The sequence below is a fragment of the Tupaia chinensis genome, unplaced genomic scaffold, assembly GCF_000334495.1.
Source record: "Tupaia chinensis unplaced genomic scaffold, TupChi_1.0 Scaffold149560_1, whole genome shotgun sequence".
Taxonomy (NCBI): domain Eukaryota; kingdom Metazoa; phylum Chordata; class Mammalia; order Scandentia; family Tupaiidae; genus Tupaia; species Tupaia belangeri.
In genome coordinates, this window is record NW_006209405.1 from 1,093,270 (window position 1) to 1,113,970 (window position 20,701).

At 41.0% G+C, this 20,701-nt stretch overlaps 1 protein-coding gene across 1 annotated transcript in view; it reads right to left on the minus strand.

The window, feature by feature from the left end:
- Positions 1-20,701, minus strand: part of GPC3 (glypican 3) — a 488,207-nt gene that overhangs the window by 153,851 nt on the left and 313,655 nt on the right. The window lies entirely within an intron of this gene.

Genomic DNA, 20,701 nt, shown 5'->3' on the forward strand with positions numbered 1-20,701 from the left:
GCAAGCATGCACACAGGCCCGGCGTGTTTTTTTTTTTTTTAATGAGAAAAGTATAAACCAGGGTATGTTTATTAATAATTTAGCATACATGGGATTTCTTTTTTTTATTTAATTTTTTTATTTTATTATTTTTTTAATTTATTCATTTTCTACATTAATTCACTATACACCATCACAACACACTGTTTTTTGAGCCAGCAGGTCTGAGACTTGAGCTATGCAGTTGGCCATGTGGGATCCATAGCCGTATCTACCGTGCTACCTGCTGCCCCCCACCCCCAGTTATTATTTTTTAAGAGGTTAAAATTCAGTTTGGCATACACAGTTTACTGAGTCGGTGTATACAAAATATTACACGTTTTGGTAAGTCTGAGTCAGGTGGTGGAAAGAGCATTGCTTGAAGTCAGAGACATAGGTTCAACAGTTGGTTCCACCACCTACTGGGTGACTTTGGTTTTAAAGTCCATTTATTTCTTTCATGAAAGAGCACACACAAAAGGGAGACAGAAAGTAAGAGGGAGACTCTTGGCAAAGTCTCTTCACACTGCGATCCCCTTTCCTCAGCCCTCTAGGTCCTCTGAATCTTAGGCTTTCAGGTCAACTCAAGATTTGAATCCATAGTCAGTCATGTAGCTTCCAGCACTGCAGATTAGAAACTTGTTTTGAGCTTGAGTTTCCTGATCTGCAAAGTGGGAATAATGCCCCCTGCATTGGTTTGAGAAGTATTTGATATAATGAAGGTTAGCAAATCGAGATAGCATAGACAATGAGCTTGGAACTGCCTGGTACATAGGAAGTTTTATATAAGGGCTGTTACTACTCTTATGTGAAAGAGTCAAACACAGTGCCTAACATGCAATAGGTGTTCAATATATGTTATTTGAAAATAATTTTTTCAGAGAGATAAATAAACTTTGCCATGAATACATTAATAGTTACTGTAAGCTTCAAATCCCCTTATGACCACCTTGAGAGAACTTAAGAAACCAGAGTCTCAATTGTCTTCAGTATGGTCCTCGGTAAAGTATGGGTTGAGGCAGGGGTAAGAAGGGTTTAGAATCAGGGAAGTGGGCAAGAATCAAAGTGCCAGAGCTTTCTTTGGCATTCATTGAACAATGACGTGTGAGTGGATGGTACTGGGCATTTGGGTCTAGCTGAAAGAAACTCTTCAGCAGAGATGACCTCACAAAGCTTCTAAGGGACAGGACATGTGAGGGAGAAACATATTGGACAGGACTTTAAATGGTTCCAGATTCCTTATAGATCACAGAAGAATAAAGCATTCACTTGTGGCCCAGGGAAGCCTGTTGAGTTTCCCAAGTGACCAACTTTGGATGTCAGAAGTCTGACACCCTCCTCTTCCGGTAGTTCATAACCCTCCTCTCAGCAGTAAAACATACTGTGCATCCACTCTGCATAACTGCCGCAAATAATGAAGGAGATGGCTCTTGAAAAGCTCCATGTGTATTTTCAAATCTCTGTCTTCAAAAGGCTGCTTTGTTTGTCTCAGGCCCCTGCAGGGTCCACAAGAAACACTGATTCTTTCATGCCACCGGTGATCTTCAAAATGAAGATTGGACCCTCAAAGTCCACCTAAAATCACACTTCACCGAATCAAGACCAGTTTGTGAGCAAGACAAGTCTGAGGCAGGGAAACGTGTGACTTGTGGATTTTTTTCTTGTGTTTCTTTTCAAGTCCATGTAGTAACAAAGGAAAGGCTCCCTAATGTTGCTCTGGATGGCCTGGTAACTTTAGTTACTGAACTGCCAAAGATCGTGAGCAAAAGACAAACTGTTTTCCCATGGATGGGTACTGCTAAAATGCTTTAAAAGAAAGTTAAACATTCTTGCCACTGTTCTGCTGTTAGATCCTCTTGTCTTTGTCACAGTCAGAGTATGCCTCAAAATCTTCAACTTGCAGGATTAGGGCCCACCCAGATTGGTCCAATAGTGACAAAGGCTGGAAGGTATTAGCTTAGCTGACTCACCTGTCAGGCTCCAGGCTCTGGAATTAGTCCTGCTCTTCAAAGCCAGTGTTTTATGTTTTTGGAGTGAGTCCCAGGTGTTCAGGCATGACGACTTCTTGCCAGCTATGTTTCTCTGAGCCACAGGACCTGAACTCTGCCCTGGTTTCCTTGTGTATATTTCTCTCTGGGTCTACTGCCTTACCCAGCGCCTGACAGGAGATGGAAGGCCTCACACACACATCACTTTATAGGGCGGAGTCTCTCTCCTACTCTGTCTAGCTCTTGTCAGCCTGTTCTCCCCTCCCCCCATTTCTGAGGCTTTCTCCTCTGAAGTGGTAGCCACTAATGAGGATCTTCTTACATTGGACATTTAGTCTGGATCCTGCCAAGTAAACCTGCTAGTGTTCCACCCACCAGATCATACCACTTCAGATACCAGTGGTTACCTAGAGAATAGCAGAGGCTCTTCCTTGCCCACTGATGGCTATCACTCAGGTGGCAGGGCATATCCCTCTCAGGTCAGCCAGACAGCTGGGCAAGTTCCCACAGCTCAAGTCCAATCTCGGTCTCCTTCCCATGGACCAATTACCAGGCTCCCACACTCAGCCCAACTAAGATACACATCTGTTAACAATATCAATTTGCATTACAAACTCTTTTCTAACAGTGAAAACTTTGCACACCTCTGTCTCTGAATAGAAGAAAATTTTACTTTCCTCAAAACAAATCTTCTGGACCAATCAGTGGCACAGCAATAACACAACTGGACTCACATGGGAAAGGTCCTGGGTTTGCATCCCAGGTCTTCCCTGGCACACAAGGTGTTCACAAGTGTGTCCATGATCCAGGTAGGCTGAGACTTGGGATGGATTGTGGTGTGGGAATCCTGTTGGGGGTGCCTATCTCTCTCTCTCCCTGCCATGAAATAAATAATTTTTAAGGTTTTTGCCATAGGGTGTGTGTGCTTGCGAGAGAGAGACAGTGAGAGGGAAAGTGAGAAATCACCCTTCAGTGGGGATGGCCATGCCACAATCCCTTCTCTTCTTGGGATTTTGGGTATGCACACACATATTCCCGGCATGATTTTCAAGCAGCCAGGTCTGGGATGCAAATTGTGGTTGGCCATGTGGAAATCCAATGCCTCTACCACCACACCACCTTCTGGCCCCAATAAATACTTTTTTCAAAGACATAAAGACATGTGGCATAGTGGTGAAGGTGCTGGACTCCCACATGGCCAACAGCAATTCAAGTCCTACACACAGTAGCCAAAAATTCATAACAAATAAATAAATAAATGTTTAAAAAAGACATAAGAAATCTTTCTTTAAAAAAAGAAATATTCTGACATACCTGTTACATTTACCATAGGCCAAGACAACAACCTTGGAAAGATTTCAAATCTGCTATTGAGATACCTAGGTTCTAAGTTTTCCTTGGGTCAGAGAAAAGATTTGCTGTCTTCCGTCAGTAACAGAGCCAACAGAGAAGAAAGGCTCTCTTTGACACTTAGCTATTAGACATCTACACAGCCCTGTGCTCAGCCACACAACCCTGATAGTTGGAGGGCCTCAATTTTTCAATATTCTGGCCCCTAATTCCAGTTTGGGTGTTATGAATCAGATCCTGGTTTTGGCTTTGGCAAATCTTGTCAAGAAATGAGACACTGAACTGGTGAATAGGTTAGATTCCCACTGTAAACCTGTCATTGAGCATGTGCAGCTTCATGACACACCATCCTACATCACAACATCCAGAGTGTAGGGATAGAAGGCAGGTGTAGCTAACGGGAGGGAGAAGGTACTAATGGGAATAAGGTATCTAAGTGTTAGACTTGTCCAAGAACATGGAGCGGTCTTGTCTGCAGGAGGTAGAACTGCTGCTTGTCTTTACTTAAAATAATTTCCAGAGCCCCAGAACCGAGGCTGCAGTCAGAACCCCAAAAGCAGCAGAAGAAAACACACTCAGAAAGCCTGATAGTGTGGCAGTGGTCAGGGGTGGGGAGGTGCAGAGACACTAGTATGGGGCAAAGAGCTTACCGCCACTGGTGTCTGAATATCAGCCTGCTTCTGCCCTCAACAGGCCTAAGCCTAACCTGCCACCCTCTAGCTACCAGCAATACAATAACACTAACGAATAACAAAGGGAAGGAAAGGTGAACTGCAGTATAAACTACCTCCCACTCCAACTGCCCCAGTAGCTGCAGGTGCCCTCAGCTCCTCCCTCGCCTCTTTGCACCTGCTCTCCTGCCAGAACAAGTGGCCTATTGTGTGAGGCTGTACACATGGAAGTGTTAAGCAAACAAGAAATGACTCTCCTGATCGTAAAGTAGATGGGATCCCAGGAAAACTTTACTAAGCCAAATAAAAGTGATTGTAAAGCACTTGGTAAAATATAAACTGCTACATAAATACTTAATAAAAGCTCACAGCAATGCACACAAGGACAACTAGGTCAAAAATTACCCAAGCTTTCTAGCCTGGAGGAACTTCGAAAGACTGAAAACTGTCTTCCTCCCTCTGGTTTTCTCAGCCACTTTGTATTCCTCTGCTCTTATCTGCCCTTCAGCCCTAAGAACCTCTCCAGATGTATCTCTCCCATCACTGATATATCTCTATGGTTAGAGGGTTTCTCATTTTCATTCTGGGCAGTTGTGTCAAATATTATTTGGAGCAACAGACACTGAATTCCATTTCTTTTGCTCAGAAGCCCCACTGGAGTTATGTGGTGCTATGGGGGAGACATTTTCTTTAAGATTTAATTATGTGACTCTCAGCCCAAACTCTCCAATATCAGAAACTCAGAACTCTGACAACATCTCAAGCTGCCAATCTATCTGTTCCCCGATAGCCCGGATGATACCCAGAAGAGTCAAATCAAGAGCTCACTGCTGTCCTAACAAGAATGATTATACCCTGGGGCTTCTTTTGGATCACTTTCACTTTGGTCTATTTGGAAAGCCAGCAAGAAAAGAACTGGAAATTCAATCATTAAGGTGGCTTTATGGCCTTCTGTCCCCCATGTGAGCTCTCCCCTATATCCTCATCACAGGATCTCATAGCCTGTTACAGATGGATAGAGCTTTAGAGGTCATTTTGTCAAATGCCTTCACTTCATAAATAAAAGAAAAAACTGAAGGGCAGTGACTTGCCCAAGGTCATATAACAAGTCCATGATAGAGCTAGGTAGGACCCACGCCGGACTCAGCATGGGGCTGAAGGGGTCCCTTTTTGCATGGGCTTCAAAGGTCCATAGGATGGACAAGCAGTGGCTTTATTATAAGAGCCATGTGTGTAAAGGGTACCAACTGGAAGGCTAGCCTTGGAGGCAGATGAAGGCCTTCCTCTAGCAAGGGGCTGGAGTAGCTCTAAGGCAAAGAGCTCCTCCCTGGGAATACTACTGGAGAGCCTTGAGAGGAGATGAGGACAGGGAAGCACAGCAAGAGGCGCTATTACTCTTGTGGGTCTGAACCAGGGAGGGGGCCAGGAAAGGACAGGATTTAGCGGCACAGGTCATAGAAAAGCTGGACAGAACATTCACTCCAGGTCAGCTAGAATAAAATAAAAGCTACCTTAGTTCAGAATTTCTGTTGAGAATAGAAAGAAAACATGTTGCTCCTATAGCCTAGTGATAAAGGGAGCCAGATCTCACATGACTGACTGTGATTTGCATCCCAGCCCTGGCGGCAAGTTTCATGCTCGGCATGTATGCGTGCCCCAGATCTCAACAAGATGGAGAAATGGAGGAGACTGTGGTGTGACTTAATCCCATTGGGGGTGCTTTCTCATTGTCTCTTTCTGGCAAGTGTACATGACCTTTGGTAATTAAAAAATAAATAAATAAAAGAATAAGAAGGCAAGAGGTCTCTGAACCCTGATGGAGAGAAGCCAGGCATGTGACAGGCAGAGCAGTGTGGTGGGCAGAAGTATGAACTGGTCAGGTTTGGATCCCATTTCTCTTGCCTGGGACTGAGGCATTTCCTAAGACTTGGGGTTCCGTGTTAAAAGTGAAAAGTTGCAGGCAAACTGGAACAAGATGATCACTGTAACGGCCAGAGGGTGTTTGCTGTTTGAGATGATTTATTTATGATTTATTATAACCAGAGTGTAAGGCACTGCTGCTAGATACTATCCACTGGGGAAAACATCTAGAAAATCTGTGTAATCCAGAAGCCATGTATAGGGAGTTTTAATGGAACTTTGTTCATGTCTATAAAGAAAGAAGAAGAAGAAGAAGAAGAAGAAGAAGAAGAAGAAGAAGAAGAAGAAGAAGAAGAAGAAGAAGAAGAAGAAGAAGAAGAAGAAGAAGAAAGAAGAAGAAGAAGAAAGAGTTTTTTAAATAAATAGGTTTCACCAGGGGAATGTTAGCTAATTTGAGGATGATGGTCTTTAGTAGGACAGTCACACAGCAATAGTCCCATCATCAATGATTTCTATTTGTTTGCTTCAATTCTTTGAGACATGCTGCCTTCCTCCAAGTTCAAGTCCCAGCACTGTTATTATATGTGTTTGAAAGTAATAAAACTGCATTTATTTTAAAATGGTCTGTCACTCAGACTTTTCATTCATTTAAGCTGATGCTACCAGTCTTTCAAAGTATTTCCTTATTCAGAACCAATTGGTTTATTCAGTACCATGGGCTTTTTTAAAAATAGAATTTATGGGAGTAAATAAATTTGCTTAAGGAAAAAAAAGTTTAAAAAGAAATATTTATGGAGAGATACTGAAGAAACTGCTACAGAGTCCATGTGTGTAAAGAAAGTCTAGTAACGCTGTATTGATTACTCAGGGTATAGTTCCATCTATTCCGGGTAGAACTCCCCCCTACATCTAATCTGCTCTTCTACATCATCTTTTAGTAAATGGAGGGTGCTTTATCATTTTCAGATATTTCATACACCTTTTCTTATTGAATGCTCTCAATAATCCTTTGAGGTAGACATGGAAGGCATTCATTTTTACCATTCCATGGGAAAGAACAAAACATAGAAAGTCAAAGTAACTTGCCCAAAGGCATGCAGTAATACCATGGGGAATTTCAGTCTAGTACTCAGGTATCTTATCCAAACAATGTTTGTTGGTTCATCCATTGAATTCTTTTTTTTTTAATTATTTACTTATTATTTTAAATTTGACCAGAGAGAGACTGAGAGAGAAAAGGAAAGTGAAAAAGCAAGCCTTCAGGTCTGGGACTTGACCCAGCCTCAGCCAAGTAGGAGTCCAGTGCCTTAACCACCACACCACCTGTCAGTCCCCTATCCATTGAATTCTATGAACATGTATAGAGCGTGGTACAACTCGACAATGGTGATATATAGATAGAAGGCATAGTACTTACCTTTAAGAAGCTTAGTAGCAAATTAGAGAGAGAGAGATGTAAAAGTTCTCAATACAGGGAAACTAGGGATGTGCTAGAGGGAAGCCTAGCTGCCAGGAATCCTTAACCAGACTAGGGGACAGGAAAATTCAGGGTCCTCAGAAGAGATAGCACTGAGTTAAAAATAATTAGGAGCAAGACAGCCCAATAGTTCTTTTCCTAACTCCTTCTAGGATGGTCTTTGCCTTAGTCCTCCTTAATAATATTTGGAAATCAGTTTTTCTTGCATAGTACAATTTCCTGTGTGTCCTGCCAACACCAAACTGTTGTATCCCCACTTTAAGTGGGAAGGTCTTACTCTGTCTCTATGGAACAGAGACTCATCCCAGCTCGGGGCACGAGCTACCTCCAAAGGCAAGGAGATAGATGCTGAATGGACAAATGAGTGGCTCAAACCAAGAAAGAGATCATTTGAGTATTTTAAAAGATCCATTTAAACAGGGCCAGCAGGTGGCATGGTGGCTAAGGGCACTGGACTCCTACATAATCAACCATGGTTTGAGTCCTGGACCTGGTGGTGCTGGCTCTCGCTCACTCTTGCTCTCTCTGTCCCTCTCTGGTCAAATTAAAATAAATAAATTAAATAGTTGTTTAAGAAAGAAGATCCACTTAAACATGTGGATCACTAAGATGTGAGGCAGTAAAAAGCTCTAGAGCTACAAATTAAATTTTCCTTCACAGGGAAATGAAACTGTATTAGACAGGAGACAAACTCAAGGATCAAAGTCATACTTGTTTACATAGAAGAATAAAATTCATTGGCATGCAAAATTGGGAAATCACAACTGATTTTAATGATCTCTCTCCTTTTTCACAAAGGTTAACCTAAGGATGACAGAAACAACTTTAGAACATTGAGCAACTAGATCTGAAATACAGCTAGATACCTCTTCGTTTCTAATGTAATTTAGTAAGATTACCTGGGTTAATCACTATAAAGAAGTCATAGGAGGAACAATTTAAAATGTCTTTGCTATGAAACAACCCAAAAATCACAACAACAAGCCAACAACCACAGGGGGTTTAAGAACAGAGCCGCTGGCAAGATGCTTCCAACAAATAAGGCTCCTCTAACATCTGTCTCCCTGTTCTTCACACTCCAAGTCCCAGGAGTCTGTTTCCTTTGATGGTCAGTGATGAATGACCAGAAACAACCCTTCTGAGTCAAAGTAATTAGGTCAAAATATTTCAGGGTGTAGCCAAGCCGTGGTGGCCCAAATGGTAGCGTGCTGCTGTGCAAAGCTGGGGACACATGAGAGGTCTGGGTTTGGATCCCAGACCAACCTGAACAGGCTGGGCTCAGCAGTCCATGCCTATAATCCTGGCTAAACAGGAGTCTGGGACACAGGATCCCAAGGGTAAGATCTTGCCAAAAACACTTTTCTGCCTCCCTCACTTATCTTTATGATGAAAACAAACAAATGAACAAACAAAACCAAAAAACATATGCTTCAGAGGCATTACTATTTGTGGAGGTCAGAGGCCTTCTGATGAAGTGACACTGATATCACTAAAGGAAATTGATCATCCCCTTGTCAGTGAAAGTATTATTTCAAAACCCTTGTTTCAATCAGTTTTCCATGTAAATTACATGGTGTCTGAGGGATGAATATAAAGTTATACAGATTTCAAATTTGTATCTATCCACCAGAATGTACACAGCCCAAAGGTTATAACCATCAATGATGCTGGCAGCACTCAAAATACACCTGGCATTGGGAACCAGCAGTTAGCGTAATGGCTATGTCACTGGACTCCCACGTAGTCGACCGCGGTTCACGTCCCGGACCCGGTGGCTTAAAACTCACGCCGGGCGCGTGTGCGTGCGTGCCCAAGATCCCGAGAGGAGAATGGAGGAGAAGGGATTGCGGCGTGACCATCCCCCCTGGGGGGTGATTTCTCGCTTTCTGTCTCTATGACTCTCTCTATCTGTCCGGTGAGCGCACGCGCCCTACAGTGAAAATCTCTCAAAAAAAAAAAATACACCTGGCATTTATCTTTGGAAACCTCATTTAAAGCCAGTTCAAGTGTCACAAGAAATACAAAGCCCCCTTATTTGATTCTCTCTCCATAAGTGGACACCAAATGTTATGAGTGTGCTTGATCAGCTATCCCATTTCACAATTTGGTTCCCAAAGACTCACAGATATTTCAAAAAATCTCAGTTTACCTTTACAGGAAGAAGAATGGCATCCACCCTTCACTCTTGTTTTGGACGTTTACCTGACCTACCCAGCCATGTTATAATGGTGATGATAACATCAGCAACTGCTCTCATTTATTCAGTACCCACGTGCCAGAATATATCTTCACAACAGCCCTGTAGAATATGTCTCATTACAAATAAGTAACACAATCTCACACTAATTGACCTGACCAAAGCACCAATCACCTGGTTCATGTTCCCTAACCTCGTAAAGTCTTGTCTCTATAATTCTTAGCCTGCACCACTCATGATCAACTCACTGAAAATCAACAGCCTACAGACTACAAGAACCAGTCACAAGCCTGCAAGGCTTTTCCCAAAGAAGATATAAAGAAATTATCTGGAGAACTGCTGGCATTAGTGAAATCAGTCTACAACCTACCAAAGTGCCTACTTTGAAGGACACATCAACACCTAAGGGGTATAAAAGCACTAATATGTTGCTAATCATTTATTTTTTAATTTTCCAGAGTGTGTGTGTGTTCATTAGAGAGAGAGAAAGTACCTCTCATGGGGGATGATCACACCATGGTCCCTTCTCCTCTATTTCTCCTTTCATTCAGGATTTTGGGCAGGCATGCACATGTACCTGGCATGTTTTTCAAGGGTCTGGGACTCAAACCATACAGCTGGCCAGGTGGGACCCAGTTAACCTAGTCACCATGCAACTGGCTGACCCAATAATTTCTTAAAAGCAGTTATATTTCTTCATGGTTGCCTCTCCTAAGCCTTCTAATCCAAGTCAAGAGCTCTGGTGTATGGAACAGTGATGGTAAGAGGAGATAGGCCATACTCGGTCATCAGAATCTTTTCTTTTTTGAATTGCTAGGGGGTATATGTGCTTGCCAGAGAGAGATACAGAGAGACAGAAAGGATGAAAGCAACTGCCTCCACCCAACAATGGGGCATGGTTACACCACAATCTTGTCTCTATTTCTCCATCTTGTTGGGATTGAGGGCACATATGCACATGTACCCAGTGCATTTTACAAGCCTCTGGGGATGAGTTTCAACTGCATTCAGCCATGTGAGATCTGGCTCCCTTAACTACTAGGCTATGAGGCCAGCCCCAGAATCACATTTCCATAGAGGGTGCTATTTAATTTTTGAGAGTATACCTATGCTAGGAGCTGACTTGGAGGCCTTTAAATATTCTTCATATAAATGCTCTTTACAATGGAAATGAGCCAATTGAGCCCAAAGGCGCTGACATTGTGTACTAACAGGACAAAATCTCCTTAAAGGAATAAGCCATCTAGTCTTCAACAGGTAGTCTACAGACATCTAAATACCGAGCCATGAAAAGGTCCTCTTCTGCTACTTAATACATGACAGTCAACCAAATACAGCTCATTCTGAATGTGGCACAGTGTATTATACCATCAGTCAGCAGGATAAGCTATCTTTTTCTCATTCGATTCTGAAGGTAAAGTTACTATACGTGACACCATAATCTTAAGGGATAATTGTCACTGTCTTGCTATAAAGTAGGTCTCGATAAATAGCTGTCACTAAAGACTACATGTAAAGTAAATCTGTGATGAAAATATGCCAATCTAAGCCCTTGGGGAGATTATTACACAGAGGTACTCCCCAAAATTATCTGTCTTGCCTTACCAGGATTAAAAAAAAACCTTAGCTGCCATAATTATTTCATACTATACCAAATTAAGTCATCGTCTACATAATCTATTTCTTTAAAGCCTTTCCGTGAACAATTTTGACTTGTCTAAGTTAAGTAGAATATGTAAAGTGCCACCCTAGCAAGCAGCATTATACTTCAGAACTTTCATTCTAGGTCATATGCTGTAGCTAACAGCAGTTCCCCAAATTAGAAAGAATGAAGTGTCATGTTTCCCTTTCAGGAAAACTAAAGTAGAAATGACACCCAAAAATGTCTGACGGGGACCAAGAACTGTGGAGATAGCTAGTGATAAAATACCGAAGCCCTGTTTGTCCCTCTCTCACTCCTACCAGCCTTTCATCAGCAGAGCTCCCTGAAGAACAGTGGACAAAGGAAGAAGTGGCAAGGAGAAGGAAGGGTTGGAGGGCTGAAGTCTGCCTCTCAGTTTCTAACCCTTCAACTATCACGATAGAGGATGCTAAGAAGAGCTTCTGTGTCTTGGCTTCAGCCTGATGTGAGTCAGACAGTGCCTAAGCAAGCTCTGAATCAAATGACTTTAAGGCCTGACTCAATTCCATTAAATATGCTCATTATCCATTCTTTTCCTATATGCTCTTCCTCTTGGCTCTGTACTTCATCTTATATATTTGTTTCTCCATTGCTATCCAATATTTAAAATTGCATGTATACTGCATTGAGCCCTCGGGAGAAAAGTCACCCTATGAATCTAAGAAAACAAAACAAAACATAAACAGAAAGAACAAATAAAAACAACCTATTGCAGCATGGGAGGTAGGTATAGCAGCTGCTGCAGACCTCTGGTCTGTTCGATATGACTAGAATAAATTGTGCATGTGAGTATGTACACACTTAGGCACATAACTGTTTTCTTAATCCCTTTACCGCCAGATCGAAGATCCTGAAGGTCTTTTCATTTTATTGTATAAAGTAGTAGAAGACTTATTAGTGCTAGGAATTTGCCCCTTGCCCGGCACCCAAAGTCCTTATGGTACAGTGTTCTTTCTATTTTAAACTTAAAAAAAAATATTGCTTGAGGGCACATGTGCTCACCAGGGAGAAAGAGAGAGAGAGATAGGGAGATAGAAAGTGAGAAAGCACCTCCCATGGGGGATGGTTACATCACAATTTCTTCTCCTCTGCTTCTACCTCTTTTCAGGATATTGAGCATGCATGCATACGTATGCATATAGTATGTTTTTTCTTTTTCACTTCTTAAAATAATTATTTATTTGATTTTAAAACTTACTATTATTATTATTATTTTTAAATTTGCTAGAGAGTACATGCATTCACTGGAGAGAGGCAGATAGAGAGAGAAAGAGAAAGCAAGCTGCCAGGTCCAGGACTTAAACCACAGTCAGCCCTATTTGGGAGTCCAGCACTTCAACCACCATGCCACCTGCTGACATGTTTTTCAAGCTGCCAGGTCTGGAACTACAATGGCTCAGTCAGTCCTGTGGGACCCAGCTGCCTTAGCCACCATACCACTGGCTGGCTCCATATTTTTCTTAAAATAATTGCATTATAAAAACAGAATCAGACAGCAGTGGTGGTATACAGATAGTCCCACCACTTGGGAGGCTGGAAGCCACATGGAGGACCGGGTTCAGTTTCTGAGCTAAGCTGAACATCACAGGTCCATTTGTATCTGCCTGTAATCCTAAGCAACGGAGAGGTTGGGGCAGGATGATTGCAACACTGGTGAGACCCTGTTAAAAATACCTTCCTGTTTCTCTCTTGCCCTCTCTTTGTCCCTCTTAAACAACCACAACAACGAACAGAATGAACTATTTTTGCTTGCCTTTTCCATCAATAGATCACAGGGGAAAGAAAGAACTATTTGGTTCCTGTCATTTTAAAAATTATTTCTGCCCATGTCATAAATTGGATGCTAAGGATTCTCTTGTTCACTCCCACTTGCTGGCATGTCACAGTCTATCCCTCTAACTTAGCAGAAAAGAGAGAAACATGGTCTCCTTACCCCACTTTTCTAACCATCTAGAGGGTTTTGAGGTAAGAACAAAAGTTCTTGAAAACTAAAAACATTGCTTTGCATATTCCCACTTCTTTCTTTCCAATTAAGCAGAGAAATCCTGGAGAGGCATTATAAACACTGGAAGACTTGTCTGGTCGGTGGAACTAAGAAAGCATTCACTATGAGTGTGTATGTATATTTCTCAGGTGAAACAGGAAGTAAGATTGCATAGGGTGGAAAGGAGGCACCTTCACTGCAATTTGCCTCCTACAGATCTCAGGGATTTTATCCTCTAATGGCAGATGCCCGATAAGAAACTCCCAGAATCATTGCGAGAAAACTGAAGAGTAATATGGACTCACAATGGACAAAAGTGGGAATGTAGAACTGTCAGCCAGAAGCAAACAGAAACATCATGCCATGTTGTCCAGCCCAGCCACATGACAAAGGGGCAGCAAGAACAGCTAGGGTTGGATCAGAGTAAAGAGCAAGTACTATAGCTGTCTATGCAGCATTTAAAAACCACTGGGGAAGTATGGACCCCTACAGGAGGTGTGGTAATTGTAGGAGAGGCTGAGAAGGAAAGACTCAGGGGAGAAGAATGGCAAGGGATTATAGAGATGAGATGAGGCTAAGTGTTAGGTAAGCATTTAGATGGTGGTCAAGAATGAAGGGGATGGGAGGCCTGAAAGTTTGGCTGTCCTGTCCTCAAGGTTAAGGGTGAGCCTCTTTATGGGAACCAGCAGTTAGCGTAATGGCTATGTCGCTGGACTCCCACGTAGTCGACCGCGGTTCGTGTCCCGGACCCGGTGGCTTAAAACTCACGCCAGGCGCGTGTGCGTGCGTGCCCAAGATCCCGAGAGGAGAATGGAGGAGAAGGGATTGCGGTGTGACCATCCCCCCTGGGGGGTGATTTCTCGCTTTCTGTCTCTATGTCTCTCTCTGTCTGTCTGGCGAGCGCACGCGCCCTACAGTGAAAATCTCTCCAAAAAAAAAAAATCAGTGAAATAGAGAGGGGGAGGGGGAGAGAGAGAGAGAGATCACCCCCAAACAGGGTCCCACAGTGAGAATCACTCCCAACCTCAGCCAACCTGGATTACAGGCACAATTCTCGATGTGCTCAGGGAGGTTCTAAGATATAAACCCAGGACCTTTTCCATATGAGTCTGGTTGCGTCACCATTGTGCCACTATCTAGTCCACTCCATTTCTTTTTTATTTTTAATTTAACTTTATTTATTTCAATTTTATTTCGATTTAACCAGAGTAGGGGGGAGAGAGAGAGAGAGAGAGAGAGAGCAAGCTGCCAGCTCTGGGACTTGAACTGTGGTTGACCATGTGGGATTCCAGTGCCCCTAATCACTATACCACCTGCCGGTCCCCCATTCCACTTCTTTTACAGAAAAAATAAAGAAACTTTAAAAAATGAAAAATAAACATGAGGTGATTCCATATAGTAGTAATATATTGCTCAAGAGAAGCTGGATCCCACACAGTAATAATGGTTTGAATTCCCAGCCCAGACAACTTGAGACATGCTGAGCACACATGCAAGTGTCCAAGATCTGATGAGATGGAGGACTGGAGGAAGGGGATCATGGCCTGATCAGACCCTGTGGAGAGTGCTTCTCTCTCTCTGTGTCTCTCACTCTCATGTGTTCTATTATGAATAAGAAAAAAATTGAAAAGTTAAAAATTTTAAAATTAAAATGGATGAAAAACTAATGAATGGATAAATAAAATATGCTAAATCCATATGACATTATTTGCATTAAAAAGGAATAAAGTTCTGAAACAGTACTAGTACTTGGATGGACCTCAAAAACATTATACTAAATGAATGATTCCATTTATATGAAACATCTAGAAATGGGTAATCCCAAAGAGACAGAAAGCTGTGTGTTGGCTGCCAACGGCCAGGGGATGGAGAGGATGAGGAATGACTGCTAATTGGTACAAGGTTTCCTTTTGTAGTGACGAAATACAGAGATGGGGTTTGTACAGCATTGTGAATGTGCTAAATACCACTGAACTGTACCCTTTAAAAGTGGTTAATCTGGGGGCCGGACAGTGATGCAGCAGTAAAACACAACGTTCCATGAGGCTGGCCCACATGGGAAGGCTCTGGGTTTATGTCAGGAGCCCTTCCTGTTGTATACTGGGTATGCGGTATGCACATGCTCACGATCTAGGCTGGCTAAAGCTGGGGCTAGACTGCAATGTCAAGATCCTACTGGGGGTGCTGTCTCTATCGTTTTCTCTCTTGCTCATGGAATAAAACTTTTAAAAAGTGGTTATTTTTATGTTAATACAAATTCTTCCTCAGTATGACATGTACATGCCAACACATATAAATGGATAGAGCCTTTGTTCTGACACCTTTACGGGGAGCCCTCCCTGGACTGCTGAGGAAGAGGAATGATTTCTTTTCTTTCCTCATCCTCATTAGGCTGTGAACTTCTCAGCAGGGCCAGGTGTTGGATTCTACTTATCACTGCATGCCCCACAGGGCCTAGTATATAGTGAGTGCTCAAGCTGTGTTGAATAAACTTGGATTATCAGATGTTAAATGTAAAAACAAAACGGTAATTTTTTTCTCTCAATCTAAGGATTTTTTTTAAACACATATGAGGTAAAATACTTTCCTTGCTATACTAGCTTAAAGATAAACTTGATTAAACAATAAAGCTGGGCTTACATGGCGTCAAACTATACAGAAGAGGAAATAAAACTTCAGTCCATCATCCAGATATCTGGCCTCACAGTTCTAAATGTATTTGAATGTATTTGTTAAGATGGTCACTCTTCATCCAGGTATTACAGTGCCAAGGCAGCCCAAGCCTGCATTTATCTATTGTTAAATTCAGTGCTAACTTACTTACATGGTTCCTTAATTTATTTATCTCTTAGTCCGAGAGACTCTCCCATTGAAACTCTCTGTAGTTCCACAAAGGCAAATGTTGGACGATTTTCTGCCTTTGGCAAATGTAGGAAATCTTTGCCTGTAGGACACATGAGTGGCTCACATGAAAGAGAATACCACACATGAGCCATGCTTGCTAATTCAAAGATTCTCAGCTAAATCCTAGAAGCCAAGTCAATGTTTATCTCCAGCCAAGATGGGGTCATAGAGGGGAGGTGAAGACAAATAGCAGGCTTATGTGGTACTCCCTGAGACTAGATCTGTGAAAACATTGTCTTCATTCCTATTTCAATTGATTGCATTCATAAGAGATAAAAATGGAAAGAATGTGAAATACAACCTTATTTAGAGAGACAATAAGTTGTTTAACTCTTTAGCCATTGAGCAATTTGTACATCCATAGTAGGAGTGTATAAACAGCTCCAATAACTCATCTGACATAGATATTGCTCAATATTTTCTTCAGCATCAATGTTTTCTTCCTTTTGATCAAGTGTCTACACTGACAAGTCTTGTTCCCTGTCAGGCTCTTTGACTTTCATAATTTTTCTTGGCTGAAAGTAAAATATTTTCAAAGGAACACACATTCGACCTATAAAAATAACAAAGTTATAACCCATTTGACAATATGAAGTGGCAACTGTTACTTAAGACAAAATTAAAGGAGAAATTCAATGAAAAGCTCTGGAAAAAAGGTTTTCATTATAGATGAAGACGCGTGTAAAGTTAATCTTTATAAATGGTACAACTAGAGGACACACATGTCTTCAGGCTAAAGAACATCCTATTATTAAATGTATATTCCCAAGTATTTTTTTTTTCAAAAATCTAGTTTGACACTATTCCCCAGTCTCATCATTACACTAGGTCAGTTATACAAGTACAGGTTAATTATAACCCGAGGTTACTAACCAAGGAGGAATCAATGCTGGATTACAGTATTCTTATTCTGACTTCAAACATGTTAGACTTTTTCCTTTCTTCTTTCTTTCCTTCATTATTTTTTCCCTTCCCTGATCCTTCTTTCTCCCCTCCTCTTTCTTTTTTGGATAGCATACATCAATAATAAAAGTTATTTCAACAATTAGATTTTTCTGAAGTATAAATTGGAGTTTGAAGTAATAGCTTTTCTCCATACAACATTTATTTTACTTCATTATTTTACAACACCCTAAAGTATTTAAAGCTAACAAATTAAACCAAAAAATTTTCAGTTAATAAAGTTCTTTTAATGATGGAAAAGTACACTTGGCTAACTTTTAGATTCTCTAAAATTTAGCAGGATTTGGGTTCTACCATTTGATAGGTGATAGCTTTCTTGATTCTAGGCAACATGAAAGTGCATTGGTCATAAAGTAGTTTACTATGAACAAACTTCAATAAAAATTCAACTAATTTACAGATAGGCCTGAGAAGAAATTATTTTGAATTAATTAAAACTGGATTATCTGTAACCTAATGGTTATGGAAGCTGGATCCCACATGACCAACTGTAATTTGAATCCCAGGCCCAGTGACTTGAGAAACATGCCAGGTACATACCTGCTTAATGGGATGGAAAAATGGAGAAGGGGCTGTAGCAAGACCAACCCCATTGGGGTTTCTTTCTCTCTCTCCCTCTCTCTCTGTCTCTCTGTATCCTTCTGGTCAGTGTACATGCCCTCTGGCAATGAAAATAAATGCTGGAATATGGTAATGTCTTTGTCTTGATTGACATGCACTATATTCCTGTTGGGAAAAACCATGTTGTACAGTATAAAGATGTATAGTGATTAAATTAGAGGAAATAAAAGAAAAATTTTTAAAAAGCTGGATCATCTGATTTATTTTCCCTAAGCAATAAAAGATACATACAGTAGAGTTACAATACTTGCTTTAAATAATCACAACCAAGGAAAATATTGGGACTTAATACATGCTAAGTACTCAGATATTTGTTAAATTAATAAATAAAAATGAACACATTGCTAAAAAAAATACATTATAAATTAAAATTCCCCTTTTAGTAAGAAACCATGATTAGAAGATTTGCTACTTAAAACAAATAAGTATTCGGACCACCAGATGGCACAATGGTAATGTTGCTGGACTCCAAAATGGCTGACTGTGGTTTGAGTCCCAGATCCGGGGAGCTTAAAATATCCAAAATCCTGAGAGGAGAATGGAAGAGAAAGGACTGCAGCATGACCATCCCCCCAGGGGGCGATTAAACTCTTCTTCTTTTTTTTTTTTTTTAATAGATTTTTGGTATAGGGCATGTGCACTTGCCAGACAGAGAGACAGAAAATGAGAAATCACTTCTCCCCCCTCCAGGGGGATGGCCACACCACAATCCCATTTTGTTCATTCTCCTCTCAGGATTTTGGGCATGCATGCACATGCACCTGTTGTGTTTTAAGCCACCGAGTCCAGGACTCGAACCACAGTCAACTATGTGGGAGTCCAGCAACATAACTATTATGCCATTTGCTGGTCCCGTGATTTATCACTTTCTGTCTCTCTGTCTCTCTGGTGAGTGCAAACACCCTAAGGCAAAAACCTCTAAAATTTTTTAAATAAATAAATAAAACAAATATTAGAGACTTATTTTTAACATAACAGTGGACAAATCAATGAGATGATTTCTTATCAAGTTTATGTAAGAACTACATATTTGACCTGTGGGTGCTTTCTTTTTAAATTATTATATCATTTATACTTATTATGAAAGTATCAGCTTTTTATAAAGTAAAATACCAAATGCTTTTCTCTGACAATTAAAACATGTGTCATCATAGATGGGACCAGTAGTTAGCATAATGGCTATGTCACTGGACTCCCATGTAGTCGACCGTGGTTCGCGTCCCGGACCCGGGGGCTTAAACTCATGCCGGGCACATGTGTGTGTGTGCCCAAGATCCCAAGAGGAGAATGGAGGAGAAGGGATTGCGGTGTGGCCATCCCCCTTGGGGGGTGATTTCTCACTTTCTGTCTCTCTGTCTCTGTCTTTCTGGTGAGCGCATGCACCCTATAGCAAAACCCTCTAAAAAAAAAATGTGTCATCATAGTTAAACACATTCTCTTGATTCTACATAGTACCCAATAAGCTTTTAGGATGACAAATGCACACTATTTTCTCCAGAGTGGAGTGAGTTGCATAGCACCATTAATTCCTCTAACTAGAATCACAATTGCTAGAGGGAAGTCTGTCTGCATGGAAGTTCGAAGCTTCATCTAGGATGACATGTAACCTCATTTCATTGCCCATGTCAGTAAAATAGCTTAGATGAGAAACAAGCTGATTTTAGGGATATGTTTCGTTTTGTACCATGATGAAGAGTGAAGGGGAAAGAGAAGAAACTCTAGAAGTAACATGGACTGGGCTTTCAATATGAGCCAGTCTGCCAGGAGCTTTACCTTTATGACCTCATCTAATAGTTCCAGCTCTGTGAAATGCCCTTTCTTTATGAAACAAGACTTTGAGACTTTCTAGTTTAAGAGATTCACCACCCAGAGCCACTAGAAGAACTGAGATGAAAACCCAAGTTTACTTGGCTCCGAAGCCTTCATCTGTCTATTATATTGCATCACTAATAAATTCCATTTAACATCCTATGTATTTGGTATTAGATCCCACTAGTATGTAAGCTCTTCAAAGCAGGTAACTTGTTATTTTATCCCTGTATTCCTAGCACCTGGTATGGTGTCTAATATACAATATCTCAAAACATTTGAAGGTTTAAGTGAATAAATAAGGGAAAAAAAAAAAACCAGACTGTCAGAGGTGGAAAGATTGTAATTCAGCCACCTCAGTTTTAGACAGGGAAACCAATGCCTAAAGAAATAAAGTCACTTGCCCTAGATTAAGCAAATAATTAGTGAAAAATAGAGAACTCGAATTCATGTCTCTTCTGTGTTCTCTACAACATACTACTAGGTTGTACAAACATGTTTTAAAGCATATTCATCAACTCCACATGGATTTCTATCCATTCTACCTTCTTGATTTTGAAAGTTTCTTTCTTTCATCAATTAGCAAAAGAGAGAGACAGACTTACAACAGGGTACATGCTGTGATCTTCCCCCTAGCTCTCAACCCGAACAATGAGCAAACTGTTAACTAATGTACTCAGAAAGGACTGTGGACCTTCCCATTTGGAATTACCTTACAGAGTATCGCATTTTATACCTGTGTTACTGTCTGGCCCCATCTATCCTCTTGATTTGCTTAATTACAAACTATTCCTCACATGTGCGAATCAATGGCAATTAGGAACATCATTAGCCTACAAGAATGATAACTCCATGAGGACAGGGAATTTTATCTGTTTTGTTCACTTCAATGTGCCAGGACTGAGAAGGTGCTGGAAGTAAATCCTTGCTGTGTAAATAAATATATGTGAAGGCCTTCAAAATTTCCATGAAAAAATGGAATTAAATGATAACTTTATTTTGGTTCAAAATGTTCAAGATCCATGCATGTAATATGCATTTTCCACAAACTTTTTGAAGATTCTGCATATTCTATCCTTTTTAGTGATAAGCATATTCCTCACAGATACTAATGGTTAGTACAGATGATAATAAGAAATACTCAAATGATCAAATATTTCAGTGAAACTGCTCATTAA